The 17,372-nt window shown below is 43.4% G+C and overlaps 1 protein-coding gene across 3 annotated transcripts in view; it reads right to left on the bottom strand.

Moving 5' to 3' along the window:
- EPS8 (EGFR pathway substrate 8, signaling adaptor) overlaps positions 1–16,609 on the bottom strand; it is a 124,658-nt gene extending 108,049 nt beyond the window's left edge. Inside the window, exon 1 of one of the 3 annotated variants that reach the window (XM_066549774.1) lies at positions 16,267–16,609. The gene's annotated coding sequence lies outside the window, so the exon portion shown is untranslated. Of the gene's footprint in view, positions 1–15,301; positions 15,392–15,727; positions 15,800–16,266 lie in introns of those variants that run through there. The other 2 variants (XM_066549776.1, XM_066549775.1) reach the window with 2 other exon arrangements.
- Between the last annotated feature and the right edge of the window lie 763 nt (positions 16,610–17,372).

Here is a 17,372-nt window from a genome sequence, read left to right as displayed (position 1 = left end):
GAAGTCACAAATCCATTAGTAAAATCTGGTCTGTCCTAACCATTCCCATCACCTTGAAGGTCACCTTTGCGCTCTGTCAGCTTCAGACTGCTGAATTCCTGCTGTAAACTGAACTCTAAGAAAAAAAGTTGAATCAAGATTAATTTATGACTATATTGTTTCAATTCTGTTTATGAATTTCAGAATGTACCAATTTCAGTGTTCTATAGTTCTCTACAAGTTGCAGTGACACAAGAACGTGACAGATCAGAATCAAGACACATCTACCACTTGCTGAGAGAAGGGGAGAGTAAAAAAATATAAAAGAAAAAAAATAGAAAATCACACTTTGTCAGGTCAGTTTTACAGTTTCTAAAATGCCAGTTGTACATTTTAGCACACCACCAGTCTCAAATGGTGAAGGCACTGTCAATCAAAGACTCCTGTCTCAGGTAAGCTCTGGGCTTGTGCTGAGGCATGGGAAGGGGAGAGAGGGTGGGGGAAAATAAGCCCTGTACTGGGAATGTACTTAGATATAATGAAGTGAAAAAACAATGAAGAAATTACAATATACAGGAGCTCCCAGGGCAGCCTTGTAAAACAAGGATCAGTGATGTGGTGAGGGCCAGGTACAGCTGGGGTCACCCAGGGACTCCTCCTGCCTTTCTGCTCTTTTGGCTCACAGCCCTTTCAGGTGAGAAAAGTGACAATAAGGATAGATGGAGACTCATGGCCTCCACTGCCCCCATTTTTAAGAATCATTTTGCATACTTTGGGTGAACATGTGGACTCCCAGGAGCCATCACAGAAGCTTAGCTTTGAGTCAAACTTTGCGCCTGCCCTCTTTAAAGTCTAATTCCTCAAGTGCTCATCCCCCCTCCCAAAAAACAGGATTCCCAACCTTGGCTCCTCTTAAAGAAAATTTTAGTGTCTTCTGCAATATAATCTTCAGCTAAAGCATTGTAACCTCCCATTAAACTTTGATTTTAAGGCACAGTATTTTCTTGAATCATCAAAAAAATGCCACAACCTGCTTTTAGCAACCTGTAGGCAAAGCTCCCAAAGCCTCTTGGAGCTGCAAGGCAGCTCTCACCCCTCACTATCCAAGCTCTCCTCCTTTCCCCATGGGAACAACATTTAAATTAGAATGCTGGTGCCTCAGGTTTCATCCCCAGCAGATGAAGCAGCATATCCATTTCCAGTACTAATAAGTTTCAATAAGTAGTGACAGCTTCCAGTCATGCAGAAACATAGGCAGACTCAGATGTCATTCTCAAAATGGTAACTGATTTGAGAGGGAGTATCACAGTCAAATGGCCAAAACAGAACTCTGCTTTTAAATGACTCATTAAAATCCAGGGCAAAGCAAAGGTCCTGATAGCACAAGGATTATTAGGAAAAAGAAAAAAACACCCTATTTAATGTGTTAGCTAACATGGTAGAATCCTCAAGAAGATAAAGCAATTTTTCTTTCAAAGAAAAGTACTTATCTTTGTGAGAAAAGACAACTTGTTATTAATTCAAGATAAAAATCACAGTACTGGAGGTGAGCCAGTTTATTGTTTTCACAAGACTTAGCAGACTGAACCAAGATAAAAGAAGAATCCCAGGGCTTTGCAAAAGAGGGATGTGGCAGCACTGATATTCCCCACTCCAGACTCTGTTCTGTACCACTGCCATAGGCTCACTAGGTATCATCACTGGGGATTTGAATTTGAATTATCAGGGGGTTTTTGGGGCAGTAGTTTTGGCTTTTTTGTCTAGTACCTGCAATGAGGTATATGGAAATATATGGAAACAAGCCCTCCATCCATGCAGTGGGTGCTTTGAAAAACACAGGGATCACAAGGAAGAAAATTAGAGATGCTAATTTCATTTCCCATGAAATGGAATTGAAAACAAACCAAAGAGCCTCCTGGCCAGGAACCCTGGAAGCTCTCCTAGCTCCCAACAGACAGATCCTGAAGATTACAGTGGAGATGAAGTGAGCCCCACACTACACCATCCTGCTCATTTCCCAGTCCACAGCCCCCACTTCTTCATCTCCACTTCACTTGGCACTGCTGCTTCACCCACCTCCAGAATTCCAGTACTCACTTGTGTGACAGCTCGTTCCACAGCCGTGCAAGTGACAGGAAATTGTGACAGATTTCACTAGAAAGGAGCTCGGGAAACTTACAGTAAGCTTGCTCAGCTTTGTTTGAGGCAACACCAAGTAGTAAAACTGAGGAGGAGCTGTCAAATGTAATTCATTAGAAATCCCAAATAGCCAACCTTGCACACGAGAGATCTCAGCTGTATGTAAAATTAACAGCCCCAAAAGAAAGATGTAAACCCTCAGGTTTACCTCACTGAGGTGCAGGGAGCATCCTAAAGATGTTATCCATCATTAAACACTCACATCAATTCTGAATTCAGAGTAAAATCAGAATCAGCCTAGATCAAAGAGTGCAATGCAGCACTTGCTGCCTCTCCTCACTGTACACTCCAAAGACAGTAGCATTTTGAGATTTCTTTGTAGTACTACCCCAGTGACATACCAGTGAGATGATGTAATTCCTGAGGACTGCAGAAGAACATTAAGGAACATAAAGAGAGACAAAAGAGAACATTAAGTTGGTTTAGATCCCCTCTCTCTCATTTTCTTAAAAAAGTCCTCTCGTCTCAGATAAACAGAGGATTTTTCTTAGTTTATTTGCTTTTATGTCTGGATTTAGACATTGCCCAGCAGAGTTTTCATGAAAACATAATGCCTGTTTAAAATAGTACACACTTCAAATAAAAGATGTGTCTCACAATAAGATGAGGACAGAAAAAATAACAAGAATGGTGACAAATTCTTTTAAATTGTTTCCAAATGATCTAAGTTTCCTTTAACAAAACAAGCACACAAATTATCTTGGGGTTTGCTTTGTTTTTTTGTCGTGGGTTGTTGTTTTTTTTGAGATTTTTGAGCCTCAACCTCAAAATCATTAAACAGGCAGACAATTTGTTCTATTAATATCAGTGGAACAAACAAGTACTTAGAGATCAAGGTTCTGATGCTGCAGAAACCCTCTCACCCACAGCTGAACAACTCATGAACATCACTACCAATCTTTATCCCTGGTCTGAAAAACACCTTCAAAGTCATAAAGGTAAATTTTAGGCAATTTTGGGTCTATTTTCCTGCTTTTTTTCTTACTGTCAGAGCAACAACTGAGTGCATTTCTAGGAGCTCTAGGGGGAATGTGTGCCCAGAGTGGAGAGTGCACACTTGGATCAAAAATACTAATCATATATGGTTTCTAATCAGTGAGTGCAGTATCATAATCCCAACGCCTATTAAAAAAAAAATAAAATCTGTAGGACAGAAATGACCCCGAGCTCCAGATATGCATCATTTCTAAGGTCAGCTGGTCCCTGAAGGCATGTGTCTATTACAGGGCAAGAACAGGGGAATAACTGGAAGTCTCTGTTATTTTATGTCACTGTGGCAAGAACACTGCCTCAGAACATTTCCTCATTACTGGAAGCAAGAGTCCCATGCAGGGAGAGCATAAAGAGCAAGGTCATCTGTAAAATTGCCACATTTTTTCTTTACATCCTAAAGAAGTGACTGCACTGAAGCTCTACAATGGAGGTTTTAAAACCAAGGAGGACTCACATAGCTTGTGACACATTCCCACAGAAACCCAATTTTTGGACTCCACTTACTAAATTGCCTGTAGTGACATCTGTAAATCTTGTTTGATAGAAGCCATGATGAAGATGTGCCAATATTGAAAAAAATGTTACTGCTGGTGATGCCTTGGGAAGGCTCAGCTAGGACAGAGGCTAGATGGAGTTAAAAAATAAATTAGGGATTTATTAAAAGGATCCATGGATCCAGCTTGGGCAGCACCAGAGCCCAGCCAGGGCTGCACCCAAGATGAACCAAAATGGCCCCAAAATGCACAGCTGGGCACGGGGTCTCTCACTGTGATCAGTTCTGCTCCATTTGCATCTTGCAGTTCATTGTCCCATTCCAGCTTTAGCCCATGCAGTCCCAGCCTGCTTGTTTTTCTCTCTCCAGCCCACGGTGTTTGTGGTCTTGGGGCTGAGATTTGGATCATTTGTCCTTGGTCCCCAGCTGGAGCAGGAATTGTTTTGTCTCCCTGCTCTGCAGAGAGCTCAGCATCCCCTGATATGAAGCCCAGACCCACACACTAAAGCAGCACAGAATCTGAAAAATATAAAAGCTAAACCTGAGGCATCACTGGCATTACTGGAAATACTAGCACAGCACATATTTGGGCATCCCAGAGTCTGTACAGAACCAGTTCCATGCTCTAGGAGGCAGGAAGGCCACAAATCTCTCAAAAATCAAGTGAACCTATACAAGAACATCCCCAACACTCCCATTGATTCCCCACACAGGCTAACATGGCCTTAAACTCCTAAAAACTGCTGTGCAAACAAGTGCCTCAGTCTGCCACGTGAGCAAAAAGTGATTACACAGACAAGCACACAGTGGTTCAGAAAGTGATGTGAGTTTACACAATTTATCCAGTGAAGCATGAAGGACAGAAGTAGAGACTCCAGGATCACCTGCTTTTAGCCTGTGAAGCTTTTGGGGAAAAGGTGTGCGTATCTAGAGGAAGAAACCTGGATTGCATCTGCTACATCCTGCCAAAGTAGATATATATATATATATATATATATATATATAGGGTTGCACCACGTTCTGGCATTCACATGATTCACACCCAAAGAGCCACTAAAAATTCACCAATGTACTTAGAGAAAAATGCCAGTGTTTGCCAGGGGCAGGTAATTTAAATAACTGTGTCTATCTTCCTCTGAGAGGAAAGCCAAGGAAACTTGATTAATATTTTTCTAGCAGAAATAGAAGGGCAGAAACCCTCCTCCTTCGTACACTCTAGAGGTCAAACTAGATGATGTAATCATCTCTTGTGGTTTTCAACAGGTTTTATAGATTATCTGACTTAAAAATAGACACAATGTTTAAATAATAACATTCTCCTGAAATTGAGTGCCTGGTACAGCAAGCCTCCAGTCACTGGCTAAGATCTGGAGGGACTACAACCATACAAAGACTTGTAATAAACCAAAGGGGAAATCCTAGGTAGATACTCCAAAATTGAATGCTGCTGACTCTCTGCACCTGAAAAACAGGTGATATATGCTACCTTCTGTACAGCCTGCTTTAGCTAGATGCAGATTTCCACAAAATCATGCAGATGGAGGATGTGTCTGTAGTGCAGAACCAAACCCAGGTTTGGGCAACACCACAGCAGCAAGGACCTCCATCCTCAGCCAGGAGACACAAAAGTGTCCCATGCAATTGGAGCCTTTTCTGGCTCGGTGGAATTGTTCCTTGTCACTTACACCCCTGTTTAACTTGCACAAGCCCTGTTAACAAGCACAGCAACCCAGCTCAGCAAACCTCTCACCAACCTGCATGAAGTGCCTGGAAGTCCACTGGGTATCACTTAATTCCACGAGCCACTGAGTACACCAACAATGGGAATCAGATTACTTTGCTCATAAGTTTTGACAACAGCAATTTCATTCTATTTACTATGATAATTCATAAAGCACCACCAAATGCAGTGCAGGATATCTTATGAAAATAATTCCAGCCCAGCAATGCAGGATCTCGTTGAAGCACACCATTAATTCCTTGACAGTTAGGGAACAAGCCAAAGACTTGGTGCAAATGAAGGATTAGCAAGGTCTCAACACACACATTCCCTTGCACTTAAAATGTGCAAGGAGCAGACCTTATTAAATCAGCATTTCATATGATGCTTTAAAATTATAGCCCCTGAGGCAGATTTGTTTTGTACTTCAAAAGACAGTTATCATGCTACTCTGTGTTACAGTCTGGGGTAACAGAAAAACAAATTCCTATCTAATTGTTCTACCTCTGTATACAGGGAGCATAAAATAGTTGCTCTTTCCCACAGCTGTCAAAAATCCCCAGACTTTCATTCACAATGAGGTGTCACCAGTCTCTCACAAAGAAAGAACAGCTCTAATACAATGCTATGAATTGTCTTCCACTTGGTTACTGAAAATATTTTGAGCAGTAACCTTTTCTGAACCTACCATTCAGCATTTGGGTTGCCTCCATATGTGCCTCAGGGCTATATTGCCTGTCTCTGTGTGTTTAAAGTGCTTCTATTTCTATGCAGAGCAGCTTTGTGGTTGTACATTTTTATGGTAGTTTTTAAAGTAAGATTTGCCTAAAACTGGAAAAAAAAAAGGACTTGGGACTTTTCTTCTTAGTGTTTAATAATGTTCAAAGTTGTCTGAAAATTTGCTTACCTATAATCATAAAGGACTGAGAAAGTTCCCTTCTTTGCATCCTCTCTGTTTTCAAAGTCCTTGCAGGACAGCCACTATGAAATCAAGACCCATGATCCACATTTGTGTGATCCCTCTAACACCTTAACTAACTCAGGCCTTCAAAAGTAGAACTGACCCAGAAGCTATTAGGGAACATCCCTTACAAGTAAAACCAGCATTTTACTAAATATTAAAATATTATTAGAGACAGATTACTTGCTATTGGTAGTTTGACAGCCCAGCTTAACAAATTAGAACCCCCTAAACCCACCAAAAATAACTGCCAATGTTAAACCAAGACCTCATAACAAACAATTAAGAATGCTGAAAGAACTTGCAGAAGATGTTGCATTCTTCCAAGCTTTTCCATCTTATCTCAAATGTTTACAGTAAAAAGAACAGAGATGTTTTCTTCAAGCCACAGTTTTTATCAATTCTCTCCAACATTCAAGCAGCACAATATTCTTCTTCTAATGTGACCAAGTAACCCCCTCTGAACCTCAGGAGATGTTTGCAAAATAACTGTTCCCCCTCACTGCTCCTTTGTTATTACTTTATTTTTTCCATACTCTTGTTACTTCAGGCAGAAATAACTTAGAGATATTATCATCAATTTACCAAAACAGAATTCCCCTGAATTCATTTTCTTTTAAGTTAGACTTTTACAATTAAATTTTACATTGGAGCTAAATCTAATGATTTTCAACCTGGCTGAAACTGATTGGCTCACTAAGTCTCCAGTTTAATTCTTCCCTCTCTCTCATTTTGCTAACTAGAAGAGAAATGAATCTACCTTCAAGCCTGTTGGAATCAATCTTTCTTTCTCACAATTTATAAGCCAGAGGCTTAAAGAGTGTTCATATCCGCTTTTAACAAGCTGGTTATGTGAGATAAGCACAAGAACATTAATAAAAATAACTCAGCTTTAAGTCATGAACGTTTTACAAAAGTAGACCTTAAAAAAAAAATAAATTGCAAAGCTAATTGTGATTTATACCATGGTACTTTTCCTATACTACCCATTATCAATCATCTCTAAAAGATCCCTTCTTTTTTATGCCAGAGTCATAAATACAAATGCTGCCAGCTCATTTCTAATCAGGGACACACTGCACAGCACAGACAACCCCCAGTTAGTCCTGGGACTTCTAAACATACTGCAGAACAGGGTTTACTCTTTTCTAGTTATGGACTTTTACTTATTAAAATTATTTCTTTTTTTTAAGTCCTTCACAAAGGTTTCAGAGCTGTCCCACACGCTGTATTTCAGTATGGTCCACACCATCACTTTCTCCCCATCCTCAGTGTCTCCTGAGCTCACAAAAACTCTATTTAGGCAACAGCAACACAAGCACTGGCACTAAAACTTTTATTACTTCAATTACAACAAAGCAGCTGGTGGTAATAATAACACTGCTTAGCATTTATATGCTGCTTTATATCTTCAAAAGCCTGTATAAATATTTGTTAATTAAGCCTCACAAAACTCCTGAGAGTCAGATATGTCTTTTGTTTATAAATAGGAAAACCGAGACAGAGACAAAACAGCTGTTTCCAAAATTGAGATTTTTAGATTATTTTTAAAAAAGGGAATGGAGATGTCCGGACAATAACTTTCAGAGTTATAAAAGGACAGTTTAAAATACTCAAAGAACCCACTGGGACATAAACTCTCATGCTCTAAGCATCCACCTCCTCCTCCAAAAAAAAATAATCAGTGCTGTCCCTGGGAGGACACAGCTCCCTGCTGCCAGCTGCCCTAAGCCACTTGCATGTCAACATTCATCTTTCATATAAAAAGTGAGAAAAACTGTAAATTCTGAGTAGAACTTGTTCCACCACATATCCAAGGCACTTCTGAGAACATCTTAATGTCATAATCAGTAAAACTCTTTATTGAAGAGACTTTTTGAATGTGTATTAGACACCTCACTCACACAGGGAAAACAAGTGCCTACACACACTCTAACGCCTCCCTGCAAGGTCTGGAGTTGTAGAACTGCATGATGAGAGCTTAAAATTACTGCCTTGACAAAGCACACACATTGTAGGGAAGACATGACTTAACCCACAAAGACTTGACTATCCTTACAATTTCATATATCACATTTCCCACTGAGACCAGTGGATCTGAAATGCTTTAGAGAAGGCATTGGAATAAAGGACACAAAAGGAGAGAAAGAATCGGGGTTTGAGTATGAGAAAGCTTTACTGCAAGAAGTGCTCATGAAGCTGAACATGGAGCACTATGTGCAATTAAAGAGTGATGTAAAACAAAAAGGGGAGGGAAATAGGGGTTAAATAAAGAAACAGTAGAAAAAAACCCAAAGAACAGGAGAGTTAAAGTTATATCAAGAGTCAACAGTAGGATAAGGAAGATGGTGGAGCAACATGGCTGAGGCAGGCAGAGAGGGAAGGAAAACCTGCAGAGTTCACCCAGGGCCAGGCTGAGCAGGGAGAGGCAAAGCCAAGCTGAGGACAAGGCTCTCAGTGCAGCAGCCCTTTAGCAGCCACGGGAAGGGACACTGTGACTGCAGTGGAGAAGCCGTGCCTGTTTCTTGGCAGGGGCAGGACATTTGTCACCCAGGGGTGACTTACCTATGAGACACCAAGGTACAAAGTCCAGATTCCTCACAATGTCCTGCCCTCTCTGCGTGAGATAGCACCAAGAGGCTAATTACCAGTTAGCCCAGATTTATTAGCCTTAACGAAGTTTGCTGCTAAAACAGAAACAGATCCCATCCTCTAGCTCCCAGCCCTCTGCCCTGGACAAGGCTTTATCCCTGAGCACAGGAAGAGAAGGAAACGGAAAGTTGAAACATTACACTAAGGGCTGCGAGAGCCCAGGAAGAATTGCAAAGCAATAAATAATGCTGGAAGCGGAGCAGAGAATAAATAATTCCACTTTGGGAAAAGCGAGTCTGAGATGAGATTGAAGGGAAAGAGGAAAACACGTGTATTTCATATGCAGCCTGTTCTGAATGCGAAACACAGATGTATATTTTTATCTCCATTGAAGGCAGTACAATGCACTCATTGCCTTCTCAAGACAAGTTGTGCAAAGCTGAAAATTACTTTAGAGGCACAAGAATAAATAGTGTACTTTTCCACGCCATTTTTTAAATGGCACAGAAGATCATCAAGCTAAATATTATTGCCACATGATAACACAAACTCCTCCTGATGTAACTCAATTTCCTTGCATTATCTTTGCCGATCATTGAGTTCTCCATGTACCTGAGTGCATAAGACAATGTATAAGATGAATGTCTCACTCCTCCTACAAAGGTCTCACATTCACATGCTCTGAGTAATAGAACAGCTCATTCAGAAATATTTTTATGATGTACACTGGGATTCTCACATGCATTAAACTCTGAAGCAAATCCATGTATTAACCAGATACTTGATGTTTCTGGGTGTTAGGTGTTTTTCTAATTCATTATAGAGTAGGGAACAAAAAGCTTTCTTCAGGCTAATTACTTCAAATTATATTTTACACTGGAAACAAAGAGATCTTTGTCTAAGGAAACAGAGAAGACTACACCTCAGACACTGTGGAAACAAACAAAAAGATCAGTGGCCTCGGAAGAAGGAAGAGCACATTAGAAGGAAGAGCAAAGTCCTCAGCTTTCATGAAATGAGCATTCAGAAGGATGAATTGAGCGCTCTCAACCACCCCAGACTGAAAGAACGTGCTCATTAACCAAAGTTCACATTTCAGGTGAAAGAAAATTCACTAGGACCTTTAACGGAACAAGGCAGAGCAAGATCAAAGTCTACCTAAAGGCAAAACATTGACAAAATTGGGATAATCTTGTATCTCACCAGGTATCTGCAAGTATTGAGGAGGAAACGAGCTTCTGTGAGTTCAGGTATTTCTCGTGTTTTTGGAACAAGTTTGATGCAGCTGTTTTGGGGAGGGGCTGTTAAAAACCATTTGCTAACGGGTGAGGGTTTATCTAATGGACAACAAGCAGGGGCTGCTAACACCTCACTTTCAGCTCCTCTTTGCTCTTGAGACAATTTCTGAAGGGTGAGGGGGAGGAGAAGGGAGAGCTGATGGGAGAAGCAGCAATCCTAGTGCCTGATTTTCTACTTGGTCAAATCTTTAAAAATGTTTTTTACATGCAGGAGCAGAAATCAAAGTAATAAATACAAATCCGCCAGGAGTCACTTCTTTATTTTCCAGTTATAAACATTGCTGAGCTACAGATAATAAGAGAAACACCTGTACTACATTTAGTCTGAAGCAGCTACAGCAAACTCCAGCCCCAAGAACAGGCTCTGGCAGTTTCACAATTAACTCGGCTGAATGCAGCTCCCCTACACTCATGGAAAGCTTGAAAGGAATCAGGTGTTCCCTATCTTCAGGGGTAATCTATAAAATCCAGAAAATCCATGAACTGTAACATTTTGGATTATTAAAAGACAAATCCTCTCTTTTGTGTAAAACCAATGCATTCTTGAAAAGAAAACAAACAAAAACCCAAAACAGCCACGTTATCTGTATGAAACCTTTTTTAAGTTACTGGACATCCATAACACCTACCTTCACTCAACAGATGCCATTCTTAAAATCATTATTTTCTACTAATTATTCTGTTCAAACACTAAGTTTTCACGGTATTCCAGGAGAATGGTTTAATAATTTCTGTGTTTATGTTGGTGTTTTTGCTATTCTTTTTTCCTCTGTAGCTTTATGGAGAAGCTAACAATTTCCATGGTTGGTCAAAGTGACAACAGGAGTGAGGCTTTGAGAACAAAGGCAAGTAGAATCCCCTGTCACACCACCACAGTAATGAAGACGCCTGTCATGCATCAGAAAACTACACAACAGAAAACTCCCACAGAAATGGACAACTTCATGGAAAACGCTAACTCTGCACCTTTGAGGCTAGAGACATCTGCTAACTTTGTCTGATCGAGGTTGCTGGAGTCTATTCACCAAAAGACAAAGGTAATAAATGCAAAGAAAGTAATTTGTAATTTGCTATTTCCATGTCAGATCTTAACCCTGTGGAGATTCACAGCATGCCTAACTTTAATTACCGAGACAGGGGAAGGGAAGAAAGGACTGGAAGCGTTCAACTAGTAGCAATTCAAGGCCCTGAGTTGGCTAAAATTTTAAAATGTTACTAAAACTGACGTTACAATCAAAGCCATGTGTTAGTGATTGCAGGCTCACGGCCACAGCTCAAAATGAAACAGATCTTTAAAAGCTAATGCTAACAACATTTCCATTTGTGATTCATTTCTTATCCCCCAGTGTCAATGACACAAAATTAAGAGGGGAATAAAAAAAAAAGAAAGAAAAAAAAGAGTCCCTCCTCACAAAACAGATGTGGAGGTTGCTTCCTCCCACACTATCATGGTCCTTCCAAGAAGGCTGTGACTCTCCCAGAGTCAATAGCTGTAAAAGACACCTTGTCTTAACAATCCCCGGCAGTGACTGCAGGGCATTGTTTTATAAACAGCTTTGCAAATGTTTTCTACACACGCCCAAACCAGCGTCACTGACTTGGGTGAAACTTTCAATGACTTTATACCTAAATTCCTCTATGGGCACAGCAGGGAGGAATGGTCACTCAGGACTGCACTGGCAGGTGAAGTTCGTGGCAAAACAAAGTTCACCATCTAACTTGGAATTCAGGGCAGAAAACTGAAAATCGTAGGTTAAATCAGAAAATAAAGCTGTACAAGACAGAATGTCATTGTTTTGGATGAATAAATTGGCAGATGAATCAGAGTCCAAGTCCGGAGTTAAGATAAAATGGCACCAGTTACAGCCCCTCCCCAAAAGCAGGAATTCTAGTTTCTTCTGGTTTGAAGCATTTAGTAATGGAAAAACTGGAGAACTAGCACTGAATACAAGAAATGAGCCTCTTATATACCGAATTTTCACATTGAAAAATGTACTTGGAATAGAGACACAAGGATCAGGCTGCACTGTAAGCAACAACTCCAAGGTGTTAAATGTCTTTTCTTCCTTGCCACCAGCCCCACAGCAGAGAGAGGAGTCTGGAGGGGTCACAAAGGGCTTCCTTCTTCTGCCTGGCACAGCCAAAAGCTGTCTTTGAAAAAATCATGTGCACTGAGCAGTCATTCACTGTATGAGAAGAGATGCAGGAGCTGTAACCAGGAATGTAAGAGCAACAAGTGGTAGACACTGAACCCAAAGTTAGCAAGTGCTTTATTGGTGCAATCTTTGTCATGTGGACTTCAAGTTTTCTCTTATCTCCCCACAGTAACAGAAGAATTCTTATATATTTCATCTATTTTGACCCTTGGGGCTTCAACTATTTGACTTCAGATGTTAGATTTTAATAAGCTGTCACCCAAAGGGGAAAAAAATGCAGTAGTTAATGTGACTGATTCACCATTTACAGCTGGACTACAGACAGAAAAAAAAAAATCAACCCTATTTCAAGAATTTAGTTGTCACCAAGTGGAAAACTTCAGTACTTTTTCCATCTGTGCATTTCACAGCAGAAGTAACTTCAGATTAATCTTGCCCTCTCCATTACTGCTGTATATAACTAGCACCTAATCATTACTGGGTGTTGCTGCTCCTGGGGTGTTACCTCCCTCCAAATAAATCTAATGGGACGCTTTGTCTACTTTCAAAATCACAGAATCACTCAGAAACCAGCACTCAGAGCTAGGAGAAGGCATAACTCAGCACCACAGCCTCCATGAGTGCGTGCCAGCACAAGCCAGCTGGACAACTCAAATCCAAAGCCATTTCCATTTCCTTTGGCTCCCCAGTAAAAGCAGGGAGCAGCCACAGGCTGCTCCCGTGGAGCCTTGAGCACAGTATCTCCTTACCTGAGAGCTAATAATGCCACACTTCCTGTGAACTGTGAATCAGGAGGAGATATGGGGCGTCTCCCTTACACCTCGGAAACTCTGCGAGCTCTTTGCAGTCCCCACCACCCTCTCCCTTGTCAGAGCCCAAGAAATTCCTCAGAGAGCTTAGCACAGAGCCCAAGACCCCCGTGCCTTTGATTCAGCCCTTAGAAAAAACAACTACCAACCTTGTATGAAGAATTACAAGCCATGAAAATTTAAGTAGAATGATAGTGAATTTCTCAGAAAGTGAAAAATAATTTTTTTAGAGTTTTTAGAATGGGGGTTCAAGAAGCAAGATAGAAGAATCTAAGTGTGTCCAGCCTTTCTCCTTCTTCTTCTTGGCCTCCATCTTCTGCTGTGATGCTGGCACTTTTAGATTGGTTTAGAGTAGAAGCTCACGGTCTAACATAGATGATAAGTATTAGAAAGTAATTGTAAATACTGTACATGTAGTTTTTAGTAGAAAAAGATAACACCGCCCTGGGGGCAGGCAGAGTGCCTCTGACTGTCCTGCTGAATGGACTTCAGCTGGACAGGAGAAAGAATTTTATAGATAAGATACAATAAACAACCTTGAGACCGAGAAATTAAGAGTTCTGACTCCTTCTTCGACCACCGAGCTGAGAAATGAGACTTTCCAACTTATCTCAGAGTCACTCTGACCAGCTAGAGACCCCAGAACTCCCTGAGAGGGAATCACCAACTCACTGCAAGCCTGGCCCAGGAGAGGTTTCTCCTCCTCACAGGGCAGGGGTTGCAGCGTTTCCATGGGTATTCCAGGGAAAGGAGACCCGGCCACACCATGCTGATTAAGTATTTCCAGTTGCTAACAACAAAAAATGGTAATTTTTATGTTCTCCCATGCAAGCAACTTTTGTAGCTGACATATAGACATTGCACAATCACAAACGAGAAGGAAGGCAGTCAATAGGAAGGGAGGAGGACACTTTTTTGATGATCAAGGAGAAGAGTAATTAAAATATGATCCATGCTGGGAAGGCATGCAAGATCCATCACTTGGTTAATATTTCAGCAGACACAATGAAGAGGAGCAATACTTTTACCTTCAGCACTTCACCTCAAGTAAACAAAGCAGACTCCACCAAAGGTCACACCACTCTGGAGGGTACAAGATTCACCAGCCAAAGCAAAGCACAATTTCTGAGTGGGAGGATTGCTTCTCAAACAACATCCTTAAGAAAAACCTGTTCCACCCTTTCTTCCATTGCCTGCTACTAGCTAGCTTGAAATTATTATGCTTTAGTGGAAGCTGCAACATCTCGCTTTTCGCGGATACAATGCAGCCCTACTGAGGTCACGGTGGGGGCCAGGAGCACCTTAAATTATTCCTCAAAATGCCCTTAACCTGTTTCCAAGGTGTGCCCAGGTCACTCGCACGCTGGCAGTGCCTTAGGGAGTGCTTGTCATGGCCATGAGAGGGGCAGAAGGAGCAAAGACACCGGGGAAAGTTACCGGAGAGAATGAAAGGGCTGAACAGCGGGGGGACATGAGAGACAGCAGGGGAGAGCACCAAACGAACGCGGGCATTCAACAGGATTATCCCACCCAAAGCTGCTCTGCGCCCGCTACCAGCCACAGAGACGGAAAACCAGCTGAACCACCGGGGGAAAAAAAAACTCAGCAAGGACTGAAAGGGGGAAAAATACCCCAGTGAGGACTCAGAGGGCGAAAAAAATACCCCAGTGAGGACTGGGAGGGGGGTCACCAGGTAGAAGGTGAGGCAGGAGGAGGAGGGCACGGCTGGTGCCCCCGGCGGGGATGCCCAGCCCGGTGCGAGCCCGGCGGGCGAGGTGCGGGCAGGTGTGGCGGTACCGCGGCGGCAGCAGGAGAGCACACGCACACCTACACATACACACACACACCGGGGGCTTCGCGGGTGTACAGCCAGGCTGGGAAAAAGCTGCAGCACCCACCACCATCCCCGGGGGGCCCGGCAGGGACTTCTCAGCCCCCTGTCCGAGCGCAGGGCAGCGGCGGCAGCAGGGACAGGCCGGGGCAGCGCCCCGCAATCCGCCCTGCTCCGGCTGCCCCGCCGGCTTTGGGGTCGCGGAACAACCCAAAGGGGGGCTCGACGGCAGGGGGAAATCCCAGCCCGCCCCGCCAGCCCCTTCCTTACCTTGCCCCGAGTCCTCCTGCCGGGCCGGGGGCGGCGGTGGCCGCGGGGCTCCGGGCGGGCGCGGGGGCTCCGCTCCGCGCCGCCAACAAAGTGCGGGAGCGGGGCGGGCAGCGGAGCAGCCGCTGCGAGCGGAGCCGAGCGGAGCCGAGCTCCCTCTGCCGGGCACCCGCCCCGCCCCGGCCCCAGCTCCAACCCCAGCTCCAGCCCCAGCCCGCGGCCGGGGCGGGCCCGCGGAGCGCAGCGCGGAGCTCCCGCGCCGGCGGAGCGGCCGCACGGAGCCCTGCGAGCTCTGCTCGCCGCCTCCCTCCTCCCGCTCCCGTGCACGGCTCACGCCATGCAAAGGGGCTGAGAGCAGCGCCCCGTGCGAGTTTAAAGTCATGGTTAAAAAAAAAAAAAATTAAATAGAAGGCCACACACAAAACGTACCACGGCTCCAAAGCAACATCCCTTCCCCGGAGGAGTAGGTGTAGCCAAAGCACCTTTGGAACGAGTGGTCTACGAGAACAGAAGTCCCCCCCCTCCCCGTCTTCGCTTGAAATGCCGGATGAAATTTCCCAGCTGTTTATGTTGTTTCCATCTGGCACCGCGTTCCGCCCCGCTCTGACAATTTACACGTGGCTTTTGCTCTCAGCGCAGGGGAATGGTCCCTATCGGATCGCTCGCAGGTAGCCAAAGTCCTTGCAGCTACACTGTTAGCACGGCTGGGATTGCTATAATGAGCCGCTTCCCCTCCTAAAACCCGGCTGTTCCGCGAGAATCTGTTCTCACTGATTTCTCTTTCAAATAAGTTTTTGCCTTATGTGACTCCAGAGAAAAGCTAGAAAGCATAAAAATCTTTTGACAGCATCAGACATATGAAAAAGAACCTCTATTCATGTAGTGCATAGGAGAGCTAATCTGGTTTTTGAGGTTCTGTTCCTGATTTTTGATAGGATTCAATTGCCAATCCAGAAAGAATTACACACCTGCTTAATTACGTTCCCGAGGCTCCTTCCAGGCTTCACCAAGATCCCTTAGGAAGATTAGAATCATATCTGGACCAAACAGCTAATTCCACCGAGCCACGGCTATCAAAATGGAGCAACAGGTCCTTTCTGCTACAAAGTTTCTGTGATTCCAGGCCCTCTCCAAGAAACCTGCAGGGGAAAAGTATAAACTAAGGAAAGAGCAGCTGCTTGCTGAAATTTCCACTCAGTTCCAAGAAATGAGACTTGGCAGGTCCTTGTTTTTTATAACACTCCGTGACTCATTTGCAGAAGCAGGTGAAGTCAGAGCCATCACTGCCAGAGTCCTGCCCCTGACGGCTCCTCCAGGGAAGACACGGATTTTCCCGATTTTGAAAAAAAAAAAAAAAAAAAAAAAGTGGAGAGGGTGAAATCGCTCAGCTACTGCTCGCAGCAGTCTGGTTGCTGAATCTCTTCTCAAGTGGTGCTACTCCATCCTTCACCTGGTGCTTGCCAGCAAATCTTCCCGAAATAAGGTCTGAACTCTACAGAGGGAGTTATTTTGCCAGGTTCGGGCTGAAGGCAGGGGCAGCAGTAGGCATGAACCTCTCTGTGGGCTCCTGAGAACCAGGCAGGAGAGAGTAACCCGAGCCTGCAGATCAGGCTGGGAGAGGTGGGGCCTCTCTCCACAATTGCTTGGGAGTTCACCTTAACCCTGCTTAAAAGGAAAAAGAGAGAGAGAAAAAAAAGCAGTTCAGCCAACTTCCCCTTCCTGGCTCGGAGCTGGCAGAGCCCCTTGTCGTGCTGCATCTTCTACCAGCTCTGTCTTTGCTATTTTTCTGGTCCAGAAAGTCCTCCACAAAAGAGGAAAGCACAAAAAAAAAAAGTGAAATAAATCCACTTCTGAGTACCCAAACAAGCATTGAAATGTGCAGATACCATATGGTTCCCTAGTTGGTTTCCAACAAACCTTCAAATCTTAAAGAATCTGATTATGGAGAGGCTACCTAGGTAATTCCTGCGAATGAAACTTACAGGAACACTGACATTTCCAAACTATGCCAGATGCCATACACACACTCCCTAGGTAAATAATAACAGTAATTGATACTTAAAAGTGCTTATCC

The sequence above is a fragment of the Molothrus aeneus genome, chromosome 5 (genome assembly GCF_037042795.1).
Source record: "Molothrus aeneus isolate 106 chromosome 5, BPBGC_Maene_1.0, whole genome shotgun sequence".
NCBI lineage: Eukaryota > Metazoa > Chordata > Aves > Passeriformes > Icteridae > Molothrus > Molothrus aeneus.
The sequence above is the reverse complement of the archived record's forward strand: the minus strand, read 5'-3'. Positions and strand labels throughout refer to the sequence as shown.